Source organism: Capsicum annuum, chromosome 3, assembly GCF_002878395.1.
Source record: "Capsicum annuum cultivar UCD-10X-F1 chromosome 3, UCD10Xv1.1, whole genome shotgun sequence".
NCBI classification, from domain to species: domain Eukaryota; kingdom Viridiplantae; phylum Streptophyta; class Magnoliopsida; order Solanales; family Solanaceae; genus Capsicum; species Capsicum annuum.
In genome coordinates this window covers 43,795,177-43,809,127 of record NC_061113.1, presented here as the reverse complement: position 1 = coordinate 43,809,127, position 13,951 = coordinate 43,795,177, and positions in this window count along the sequence as shown.

The following is a 13,951-nucleotide window of genomic DNA, read 5'->3' as shown; positions in this document are numbered from 1 at the left end:
TATTTGGATATGGAAAATCATAACAACGAACAGGATTGAAACGACTATAACTCTTACTATTAGTAGCCTTTGTGTGGGATATACAAAGGCTCTGACATTACCCTCAAGTCCCCAACCAAGTTAAATTAAGGGTCTGAAAGAGTTCACAATCTAATCTATGTGGCCCTCAAAGGACTACTAAGAATGTCCATTAAAAGGATCAGATCGATGGGTGATTTTTCAAGCATGAATAAAACAATCTAAAAGGGTTGTGTAACCTAGAGAAATGGTCAAATCCCCGACCCGACACTTGTTAGTTTTGAATGAAGAATGAAAAGTGATCCTTCCCTAGCAAGTACCTACTCCTATAAAAAAGTGAGACTTTACTGAACAAGCAAGATAGGCTCTTTCTGTCTTATTAGTCAAGCGGGAAGGACCAAGAAACTACTCGACCCTGTATATTTGTAACAATGACAGTGGCATTATTAAAACTTTTGAACATGAGTAACTTCCTTTGGTATTTTATAGGAGGAGGGTCATAAACTCATTTGGATTGAGACAGACTCTCTAGTTTCTATACAGAAGTTATACAATGGTTGGTCCTAAGAATCCACATTTCAATATGAACCTAAGAATCAGAAGACCGGTAGGCCATACTCTAGAGGGGTCGAGGGCTGCTATTTTTACTCTTTTTTGAGTGACTACAATGGGAGATGAAGGCGATGTAGGTTTTCCATGTAGTGCTTGCAAGGCAATTCAGACGACGTTAGCAAGATGTAGTGCTAGCTAGGTTAGGGTAGCAACAGGCGTTCTTGGTCAAAGGTTCCATCTGTAGGAAGGTGAGATAGAACTTTCATTACCCATTGGTGGATAGGAAATAATAATTTTTCCCTTTTTTGTCCGCAACGCCATATCTTGATTGTTTTCTTGAATTGGTCCATTTTGAGTTAGCCCATTCCCCTTCGACCAGTTGTCAGATAGTGAATTTATACACAAGGGTACTATAGATGATGGTTGTACCCCTAAAGAAGGAATAGCATAAGCAGAGACTAGTACAGGAGGCAGAACATCACTCAAAGTCAGAGGAATACCAGGAACACTTAAGGTAATACCCTTCAATTAACTCAAAAGGAGAATCAATAAATCCTGATGTACTGGGTATCAACTAAACTCTGTAAAATTAAAGTTGGCCCCATACCCCCTGTCTGATAGTCATATCTAGCATACATAACCTCATGATCGGGAGAGGCCTTCCTAGCATGTACTCTGGTTGGGGCAGCTTCTCGTTCTAGTCCTTTACCTCTAGGTCGATCACACACCCTGCCTCGTCCTCAACTAGGGCTCCCTTATCAAGTGCCAGCTCATTATCCCTTGTATCCCTGGACTTATTCCTCATTATTTGCGGAGAAAAGAATGAAATACAAGTTTAGAATATCAGGTATGAATAATCTGCATGAAAAGGAATTAATTAGAGAAATTTTGTACTAAAGACATCTTTTAGCCTCTCGAATGATAGATATAAATTTTATACGTACCAATCTGAGAGACTTTACTAGACATGTGTCTCTTACACTTACGAGACCGTTGAACCTAGCTTTCTGATAGTAATTTATCACGACCCAAAATGTGAGGTCATGATGGCGTCTACATCAACCCATGCTTGGTAGATAAGCCAATTACCCAAAGAAAATAAAATTTAAAATAATAATAAAATACAATACAATGAGACTTCTAGAATAAAATCAGGTCAACACATGCAAATTTAGCAGGAGTATGAACAGAGTATATAAAATTCCTAACATCTGGTGTCATAAATGTAGAGCATCTAATAAATATATTTACAGTATCATAAGTACAAATATCTATCCCTGAAATCAATCAAAGACATCAAAAAATATAAGAAGAGGTCTAGAGTCAACTTTTGAAGACCTTAGAGCATGCCAGTACCTCAAACCACCAACTCTAACCAGCACAAAATCAACCCTCATATATTGTACTCGCATTAGGATCTGCACAGAAAGGTGGAATAGGGGTGAGTATGGTCTACTTAGACTTAATAGGTATCAAAGGCTGACTATGCAAAGTAGAAAATAATATAAGTAAAGAAGTAATATGAGCACATCACCTGCAAACAGAAAAGTTCTCAAACAATAGCTCACACCATCTCCGCTATCAGTTCTAATATATTATGAAATCAACAAAATCAAGCATTCATGAAGGTGCATAAAAACTAATTTCATGTCAAGCAGACACATAAAATAAGCAATGAATATGTGTATACAGTGCAATTCAATGAATAATGAAGTAAATATGTGAAAGTCATCGCATGACTTTTTGTATACACGTATCGAGTGATCACGTGGCTTTTTGGTATACACCTATCAAGCCTAGATAATCCTAAAATAAGACCCATGAGGGGTTAGCGACCCATATACTATCTCAAAATCTCAACCCACCTCTCCGACTTGTGTTCATAAATTAAGATTTTTACAAAAATATCTCATTTTCTCTCTAAATTAGTGTTCCTCTATGGTACCAATTTCTCATAGAATGTGTATGTATAAATAAGGATATAAAGCTCATAATCGAATCAGCATAAAGATGACACATTCATTTAATACATATATAAGTGATCCTAGAAATCAACTCAATATGTTAACAATTCATGATATCAGTTCTAGTTTGGCACCATCAGAATAAATATACATGTAAGACATAATTAATATCATATCAACTTATAAATTGAGAATTTATATCATGATAAAGAAAAAGAATGCTCAATAAGTCCTATAATATCTAGACAAACCCATGCACGAATATCAATTACAAACAAAGGCATTTAAATGTACATATAAGGCCAATGATGTCAAATAAAGCCTTCACACAGGAAACACGTCATATATAATATTAGTGAACACCAACAAGACTATAATCCCCATACAAGCATCATGCCCATATACAATAGCTTGAAAATCACTTTTTCTTAGTTATTTTCCCCAACCTATAGCATGCGTGACTTATTTATTAACTAGCTAGCCTAGTCTGAAGAAAGTTAAGTCATAACCTATCTCGAAGCATAGAAACCTAAGCTTAAAGTACTTCAGTACAATGCCCTTTTGAAATTTGATCTCGAAATCAACTAAAACATACAAATACAATATTACGCATTAAAAAACTAATGATACTCATATTGGACATATTTATGTCGGGTTTAAATGGGTACGAAATGAGTTCAAAAATAAAAGGAGTAAAATCAAAATTTTCTTTTATAAATACATTCTCCAAGATTGTCGGGGTCTACAGTTAAAAATTCATACAAAAATGAGTTAAAAATAAGGCCCGGATCGAAGAAAAACTATTTTTAAGCTCTACCATCAAACCCCAAAAATTTAGGTTAAAAGGTATTTCCAAGACATAATAAATATGAAATAATAAGAAAATGAGTTTCGAGGTCACCCACACAAAAAATTAAAAAAAAAAAAACTACAAAATCGTCTTTCCCCAAAGCTTGGAGGTCCAAAAATGAAGTTGCAAAATTAAAATATCTATACTAATTTATGAATCGTTCCTTACTATTGTGGAACACTACCTCACAATCACGGGGGTTAATGTTGACCGGCAATTAGACTGTTCATCGGGTCAGGTGGTTGGGCCTTGCGATCATGATGATTCAATCAAACCTGGTCCATCGATTAACCCATCGCGATCTCGATACCATTACCATGAGATTACGATGAATGCAATCATCAAGGACCGTGATCATAGCACGTAGCCACACAATTGCAATGAAAATCCTGATGCACCAGAAAATGCTGCACCAATAGATTTTTCAAGTGAAAAAATATCTCCGCACGGACCCTCAAAATTTATTCAAAATCCCCCTGGAACAAACCAAATATGATACTGGGATATTAATGTTCCAAACTAAATGAAAACATCAAATATTTTAAAAGGGATCATTTGCAACAAATTAACCCCCATTACATCTTTTAGGTAAATTTCACTAGTTTTCACAACTAGGATCGAAATGCAAATTGAAGGTTCAAACCTGAACCAACTCTGCTACTAAACATAATTCGATATTCCAAATCTAATGAAACTCTCCAAATCAACATCTTACATTCAAAACATCAATTGTTGATCAAAGTCAACTAGAGGACTTTTAAAGCCTCTAAAAATCTCAAACTCTCCCAAAACCTTCTCAAAGGCATTGAAAACCATACCCATTATCCATACACTCCAAAATCAAAATGTAGCAACTATAAATAAGGAAAAAAATTATCAAATTACATAAAAAGTAAAATTTTAATCAGGTTCTTACAATATATCGAACAAAATCTACTTATCTTGGGCACTTGATGCTAAAATCTAGTAGATTGTGATAGGTCTGGTGAACACTATCAAAGATAAAAACCAGGCATCGAATAAAAAATTATGCTAAAATCATGATATTTCACCATCATCACCTTTATTAGGGCTTTAAAATGGAATATATCACTAAAAGGGATCCTATTGTACTATGAAATAATTCAAAGAAAAATATGACCACATGAATATGGTCGTTCTTCCACATGCACATTATGAATGAACCCATTTGAGATTACACGATTTTAAAGATATAACTGGATATAATTTTGCCATGTTTAGAATTATTCCATAGTTAATTTATGCAAAGAAAATATCATAGATCATGATATGCTAGAGAAAACGTCCTCCATCTTTTTAGGCTCGAGTATGCTCCTACAACAACAATATTGAGAAACAAAATTTAAAAATTTTTATTACTTAATTTGTATCTTCTTGTTACTGAAAACATAATGATCTTTTGATAAAAAATTATGAAAGTCGACTTACCAGTACTGCATTTTTCTAAAATTAATGCTATAAACTTTCACCAATTTAGACATGAAAAAGGTCCTGACCCCATTCATAGTCGTTGCTATAGCCGAGAAAGAAATTCCAACCATGGTGAGAATCTCACACCCTATAATGACCTTTCTCGAATGATAAAAAGCTTGAAACGGTGCAAAGAAATAATTTAAAAAATAAATGCTATTGATATGGAGGAAAAGGACACTGTTCACGTACTTGTCCTACGCCAAGGCACCTGGTTAATCTCTACCAAGTATACCTGAAAAAGGAAGATAATGATGTTAGAACAAACTTTATCTTTAAAGAAAATGTTGAGCCTATACATTTAGATGTTACAGATTTCTTTAAATTCCTTGAACGAAATATAGATCATCTTTCGATGATGGATCTGTAATAGTGTAAGCATTTTACTTTTCTGTTGATCATATTAGTTTACTTTTCTGTTAGTTGTTTGCTAGTAATATTATAATATTTAATTTGTTTAGATTTTCAACTTGAAGAATATGTGAATACTCATTAGTCTTTCTATGAATCAATGATTGATCTTGAGGATATTTGTGTAATTGATAGTAGAAGAATGTACGCAATATTTAAAGATGAGAAATATTTTTCCTACTTTCTTAGAAGAAAAGAAAATATTACAGCAATCCATAATTCAAGATTAACTAAAATCTCCAGAAGAGCTACTATATTTCTGCCTAAAAGGACTAAACTTGTCATAGAAAATGCATTGATCTCTTCTAAATCTCCAAGAAATTTATTAAGTTTTAAAGATATCCATCGAAATGGACATCATGTTGAGATAATAAATGAAATAAATATTGAATATCTTGACATTACCTAGAACGTCTAAGGCCAGAAATGTGTGTTGGAGAAATTGCTAACTTTGTCTTCTGGCTATATTATGCAGAAACTAATACAGTTGAAGTACACTCTATCATAAATTAAAAGTTTACTAATTAAAATACTTTCATTCTTTGACATGACCAAATGGGTCACCCTAATCAATAGTGATGAGACAAATCATTGAAAATATAAATGGATATCCTTTAAAGAACCTAAAGATTCTTGCAAGTGATTAATTTTCAAGTGCCACTTATTGTCAAGGAAAATTGATAACAATTCATCGTCATTGAAAGTTAGTGTTGAATCCCCTCTTTTTCTAGAACATATATATGGGAAAATATGCAGACGTATTCACCCATCCAGTGGATCACTTAGCTATTTTATGGTCCGAATAGACGCATCTTCAAGAGGATCTCATGTGTGTCTCTTATTGTCTCGCAATCTAGCATTTGCAAAATTATTAGCATAACTAATATGATTAAGGGTGTAATTCCCAGATTATTCCACTAAGTCTATTCGCCTTGATAATGCTGGAGAATTTACATCCCAAGCTTTTGATGATTACTATACATCAATTATAAGAGGGTTGAATATTCTGTCACTCATATTCTTACTCAAAATGACCTTTCTGAGTCATTTATTAAGCGCCTACAATTGATAGCAAGACCATTACTTATTAAATTAAAATTTCCGTCATGCTATCTTACATGCAACATCACTTGTTCGTCTCAAACCGACTCATTATAATTAATATTTTCTATCACAATTGATCTTGGTTATGAACCAAATATTACTCGCATGTGAACTTTTGAATATGTTTTATATGTGTCAGTAGCACCACCATAATGCACTAAGATGGCAACACAGAAGGTTAGGAATATATGTTGGGCTTGGGTCACTTTCCTTACTTCGATACCTTAAACCATTGAATAGAGATTTATTTACTGGTTTATTTACAGATTGTCAATTTGATGAAATAAATTCTTCCTAATTAAGGGGGATAGAAACATGAACTCAAAAGAGAAATTGTGTGGAAAGTTTTATAAATACCTCATTTTGATACACCTACCTCCATATGTGAACATGAGGTCCAAAAAATCATTCATGTATAAAAAATGACAAGTTAAATGACAGACACATTTGTTGATTTAAGAAGAATAACTAAATGGCATATCCATGTGGTAGATAAAGTGGTGAAAGAAGTTGCGAGGTTAAAAAAAGGATTTTCAATTTAAGATTTCTGCTCCTGAAAATGGGTATAAAATAAAGAACAGTGAATGTGTCTGTCTAAATTTATGTCTCAAAAATATCATCTACTAGAGTCATAGCTTCTGAATTTCAAGCACGCCTAAAATATGGTATACCATTAGGTTCGAGGGCTAAAAATCCTAGGAAAAAAGCACAAAAATAGTAACGTGACACTATAAAAGAATCTCATGAAAAGGCTCAAGATCTAATCAATCCTGATATTACTGAAGAAATTAGTGAATGCAAGACTCTAAGTGGATGGAGAACTTTCAATAAATTCTATCATTGATGATATAAATCTGGATCGATCAAAAATTATGGTAGATAATATGTTTGCCTATATATGTTGTCACACCCTTTTTTAGGGTTGAAGGGTTTTTCCAATTATAGTGACGATGTTGAGTAGAAATTATTTTTATTATTTACAGAGTCGTCACTTAGAATTAAGTTATGGTATTTTAGATTACCTTTTTGAATTTCTAATAAAAAGAAAATGACTCTTTATTGGTTTGTGAAAACGGAAGACTGGATAAAGAATTTTGTTGATCGAGGAAAGGTATGAGGCATCCCTCGAGTCCCGTGTAGTACAATTGATTTTGTTAACTTATACTTAATTTAAACTATTTTGAATAAATTATACTTGTAAACCTTGATTCGCTCATTTTTAATGTTCCAATAATATCTATTTGCGCACTTGGAGATTAAAATAATAAAGGTTAATTATTAGGAAAAACTTTTCCAAGGTACATAACTGCATCCTTGAATTTCCTTATGCTTCTCAAGAAAGATTCTTAACCACATTCTTAACTGAAATAAAATATTTTTATTTTCTAGACTCACCTAACATTATACGGGTCCTAAATTTTGCCTATTGTTATGTTCACGAGAGCCTAGCCATCATTTTATCGAACAGATGGTTACTAGCATTTTAGTATTAAATTTATTATATTTTAATGCTTTAATATAGTGGTAGCTATCTTTCCCTATTCTACGCCATTACTCCATCCGTATATAACATTATTGTGCAACATTTTCCTCAAACGTTAATGTGTTGATTTGGCATTATTCCTACGTTGCATGGCTATTTTTACAGCCTCCAACTCCCATTCATTTGTGATTTTTTGCTCTTAAACACATTAATTAGTGGTGGAAGAATGTGGACATAAGTTTCTTATAACTCTTGTAACTAATACCATTATTCTCTTCATTACTCTTGTAGCTCTTGTAAAATATAGGTCACTGATCTTCCTTCTTTATTATCCTCTACTTCTTCTTATTAATTGCATGAAACATTTTCACACCTATATAGAGCTGATCTTGCATTATTTTGGATGTACAAGAAAATATAAAGTTAATGTAAGTTAGAAAAAAAAGAGTTGATTAGTTGAAGGGAGGTGCTCTTTTTGTGGAGCTTTGAACTCAACTCTTGTCCAGAGTTGCTGAGGTGTTCTTTGTGAGAAGGTTGTTGTATCCTGAAGGGGAGATAATTCAAGAAGATTACCGCTGAAGCGATGAAAATACTTTCTGCAATGGACTTGAGTCTCCTTAAAGAGAGCAAAATATCTACGCCTCAGCCAAGAAAAAGATATTATTGTATTTTTTTCATTTGTAATTTTTCAATTATAATTTTATTATAATTTCACCAATAATTTTAAGGAGATTAAATGACAACAATTGAAAAATTTTTGGATGTCAATATGAGAGATCTTAACAATCCATTCTCGTTCAACGATAGTCATTTCAAAAGGTGGAAGAATAAAGTACTTTTATACTTAAGTCTTCTCAATGTGTCTTATGTGTAAACTGATAAGAATCCCAATAAAGTCAATAATTCTTTCATGAATGATGAAGAACTTATTTCTCTTAAAAAATAAAATGAAAAATACGATGGTGACTCCTACAAGTGTCGGTATTTTTTACTTAATTGTCTATCTAATAATTTTCATGATTATTATGATAGAACTTACTCTAGTGCAAAGAAAATTTGAAAAGCATTATGGAGTAAGTATGATACAGAGGAGGATAGAGAGAAAATATGCGGCTAGCAGATTTTTTCATTTTCAAATGATGGACAGTAAATCAGTGGTAGACCATGCTCAAGACTTCATAATAATTGTTGAGAGCTTAGGTCTGAGGAAGTCAAAATTAGAGATAACCTTATTGTTAGTGAAATAATAGATAAATTTCCTCCTTTTTGGAAGAAATTTCAAAAAATATGTGCCACAAATAAAAGAAAACTTCAGTTGAGACTTTAATAATGAAATTTGCATGAAAGAAGAGGCAAAGGGCCAAGATGCAAACAAATGAGAACAACATCACATCAAAGGTAAATTTACTTAATTCAAATAATATTGCTCCTGAAACTAACAAAAATGCTTCTTTGAAGCATAATAAGAAAAACTTTAAGCAAAATAATGATAGACATCCCAAAGACAATAATAGTGGAACTAAACAAGTAAAAAATTAACATATTTAAGAAATGGAACCGTGTTTTGTCTGTGGCAAGAGTGGGCATATTGCTCAATTTTGTAAATATCAAGATCATGAGCCTACACCTCAGGCAAAAGTTATCAAAGAATCATTTGTGGCACTGATAACAGACATAAATATGATGGATAATATTGATGGATGGTGGGTTGACTCTGGTGCAAACCGTCAAATCTGTTATGACAAAGATTGATTTAAAATTTATACTTTATACTCCTTTTGAGAAGCTCAAAACCATTATGCTGGAGATTCTAGCTCCACTCAAGTGGTTGAAACGGGAGATGTCTAGCTGAGTTTTACTTCTGAAAGGGTATTAATTTTAAAAGATGTACTTTATACTTTTTTCATGAAAAAAATTGATGTCTAGTTTTCTGCTTAATAAAGTAGGCTTCAAACAGATTATTGAATCTAACCAATATGTAATTGTGAAAAATAATTTTTTTTGGAAAAGGGGTATGCTTGTGATGGAATGTTCAAGTTGAATGTTGAAATGAATAAAACATCTACTTCTATTTATATGTTCTCTTCTACTAATTCTTGACATGTTTGCTTGTGTCATATAAATGATCATTATGTGGGAATCATGAGTAGTTTAGAATTAATTTCAATGATCAAAAAAATCTTAACATTTTCATTGATGACTTTTCTAAGTTATATATGTTTACTTGATGAAAAATAAAAGTGATGCTTTTGAGAATTTTAAGACTTTCTCCATGAAATTGAAAATCAGTTTAGCAGAAAAATAAAAAGAATTAGAAGTGATAGGGCTGTGAATATGAGTCTAACGAGTTTAATTATTTTTCTAAATCATTGAGTATAATTCATAAAACTACTCCTCCTTATTCTCTTGCATCTAACGGTGTAGCAGAAAGGAAGAATAAAATTTTGACTGAGTTGACTAATGTCATGCTAATTGAGTCACGTCCACCTCTAAATTTTTAGGGTGAAGCACTTCTGACTACTTGTTATGTGTTGAATCGCGTGCCTTATAAAAAGATCAAATTAACATCTTTTAGTTGTGGAAAGGTCATAAACCAAATTTGAAATATCTAAGAGTTTGGGGTTGCTTAGCCTATGTAAGGTTAATGATCCTAAAATCTCTAAGCTGGGTAAAAAGGTTACAGCTTGTGCTTTTCTTGGTTATGCGTCAAATAGGACAACCTATCGATTTTCAATCTTGAAGATAGTATTATAATAGAATCTAGTGATGTTATTTTTTATGAAAATAAATTTTCTTTTGAATTTAAAAATAGTGGGGGTCAAAGGACTGAAGAAAATATTTTGCCTATACTTAGTTCTTCTACTTCTATTTTGAAAAAAAAATTGAGTTAAGAAGAAGAAAAAGAGCTAGAGTAGAAAAAAATGGTGGTCCTGATTATTATGTTTTTAACGTTGGAGATGACTCTCTCACTTTAAAAAAGGTTTTATCTTCTCATAATGTTATTTTTTGAAAAGAGGTTGTAAATGATGAAATGAAATTACTAATTTTCAATAAAACTTGGAAGCTAGTTGATTTACCACCGGATTGTAAAATAATTGGATGTAAATGAATCTTACGCAAAAAGTTAAAACCGGATGGATTTATTGATAAATACAAGGTTGGGCTAGTGGCTAAAGGTTTTAAGCAACTAGAAGGCCTAAAACTTTTTGATACGTTTTATTCGGTAACTAGAATTACTTCCATTAGACTTTTAATTGCTATTGCGGTAAATTTTTATCTACAAATTCATCCAATAGATGTAAAAACTACTTTTTAAAATGGAAATCTAAATGAGGAGATTTACATGGAACAACCCGAGTGTTTTGTTGAAGTAGGCAAAGAAAGCAAAGTATGTAAACTTATTAAATCCCTATATGTCTTGAAACATGCACCAAAACAATGACATGAAAAGTTTGATTCCTACATGATTGAAAATGGCTTTAAAACAAATGTGTGTAATAAGTGCATATATCATTAAGTCTTGAAATGATTCACATGTTATTATTTGTCTATATGTTGATAATTTATTGATCTTTGGCTCTAACATGAATATTATTGGAGAGACTAAAATCATTCTTAGAAGCCATTTTATATGAAAGATCTTGGAGAGGCAAATTTTATTCTAGGAATAAAAATTACTAGAACATGTGATGAAATTTTTTTTGATCAATCACATTATGTTGAAAAAAATTTAATAAAATATAATTTTCTTGATTGCAAGCATGTTGTAACTCCTTTTGATTCTAGTGTTCACTTGTTTTCCGTTGAAAGTGAAAATGATGTAATAAATCAAAAGAAATATGCTAGCATAATTAAAAGTTTCAAATACGTAACTGATTGTACTAGGCCTAATAGTGTATATGCAGTAGGTGTACTTAGCAGGTTTACTAGCAAGACAGGTAATGAGCATTGACATGCTATAACAAAAGTAATGAGATATTTAATTAGAACAAAAATTTATGGTTTGTTCTATAAAAAAAAAATTGTTGTACTTAAAGGCTTTTGTGATGCGGATTGAAATACTTTATCAGGTGTTTCCTTATCTACTACTGGTTATATCTTTACTTTGGGTGGTAGTGCTATTTGTTGTAAATCTAAAAAATAAACTATTACTGCTAACTCTATCATGGAGGCTGAATTAATTGTTTTAACTTCAGCTAGTGAGAAAGTAAATTGGTTGAGAGATTTATTATTTCAAATACCTTATTTTAAAAAAATAATTCTTTCTATTTTAATTCACTGTGATAGCACCGCTACAATTGATAGAGTTCAAAATCATTAATACAACGGTAAATCCAAACCTATAAGGAGAAAACACAGTAATGTGATATTATATTTGACAAATGATACCATAAGTGTTGATTATGTCAAATCTTGTGATAATATTGCAAATCCATTGACTAATGCCTTAGCAAGAGAAAGGGTTTGGAGGACATCAAGGGGAATAGAATTGAAGCTTATAAATTCCAAAGTCATATGTGAGGAACCCCAACTTGGGAACTAGAGATCCTATAACCAGGTTCAGTGAGAAAAATGAATCACATGATGACTTGTTGTGGAAAAATAAACTATTTTTTATCTCTCTTTATGATGCGAGTGCACTTGTTCCGGTAATAGTTGTGGAGGTTGAGTTTTAAAATAGAACTCTTAGGGGTCGTTTGGTAGAGTATACAAAAATAATACAAAATATGGTGTATTAGTAATGTTTGTATTAACAATGCTTGTGTTAGCTATGCTTGCATTAGTTATACTTGTATTTTTCTTATGCAGTGTTTGGTTCGATGTATTAAAAATAACATGAATTACATAATTTTTAAAAAACTTTTTTTTTTTTACATAACCCCCAATATATATGTTGAAAAGGATGCGAAATTTTTTTTGAGGGATAATAGTGTCTTTAAGCATATTAATGCATTCGTTAGATCCATTGCATTACTAATGTCATGGATTTTGAGATATTAGTAATACACACCTCAATACATAATAGAGTGTATAACTAATGCTTGCATTAGTTATACATAGGGTAAAAAGATATACCAAATAAGGTACTACTAATACACATTAAACTAATGCATGTATTAATTTTCAATACACTCTACCAAACGACCCCTTAATGAAAATCTTTAGCTCGTATGAGTAGGGTGATAAAATTACAGGAGCATTCTCGACAGATTTCACCTATGTGAGTGTGAAAGTAGGTCTCTTCCTATGAGAATTGAGGCTCATTCTCAAAAACATTCATGAAATCGGGATAGCACAAGGTTGTAACGTGCTGTCTATAAAGCTCAATGTCAACACGTTGACTATTATGTGTGAGCATTGACTTTTTATTTCCCTCAAGCAATCATAGTTCAAGTCTGAGACCACTACGACTCTGAAGGAAAACTTACTATTTTACTAAGTGAAATTTCAATGTAGAGCACACCTTCATTATGCACGGTAGTCTTTCTTCAGCTAGTAGACTCTCTTATTTTAATATTAAATTGAGTGGGAGATTGATGGTTATTAGCATGTTAACATTAAATTTATTATATTTTAATGCTTTGAGATAGTGACAGCTCTCTTTGCCTATTCTACATCATTACTCCATCCGTCTATAACATTATTGTGCAGCATTTTTCCTCAAACTTTAATACCTTAATTAGGCATTATTCTCATGTTGTATGGCTGTTTTTTAGCGCCTCCAACTCCGATCCATTTTTTATTATAGTTAGTGATGGTAGAATGTGGACATAAATTTCTTTTAACTCTTGTAACTTTTACCGTTATTCTCTTCATTACTTTTGTAACTCTTGTAACATATAGGCCATTGATCTTCCACCTTTAATATCCACTACTTCTTCTTCATTGCATGAAATATTTTCACACCTATAAATAGAGGTGCTATTGCATTATTTTGGATGTACAAGAAAATATAGAGTTAACAAATTAAAAACTAGAAAAAAAGAGTTTATTAGTTGAAGGGGGTGTTCTTTTTGTGGAGCTTTAAACTCAACTCTTGTCCAGAGTTGTTGAGTTGTTCTTTGTGAGAAAGTTGTT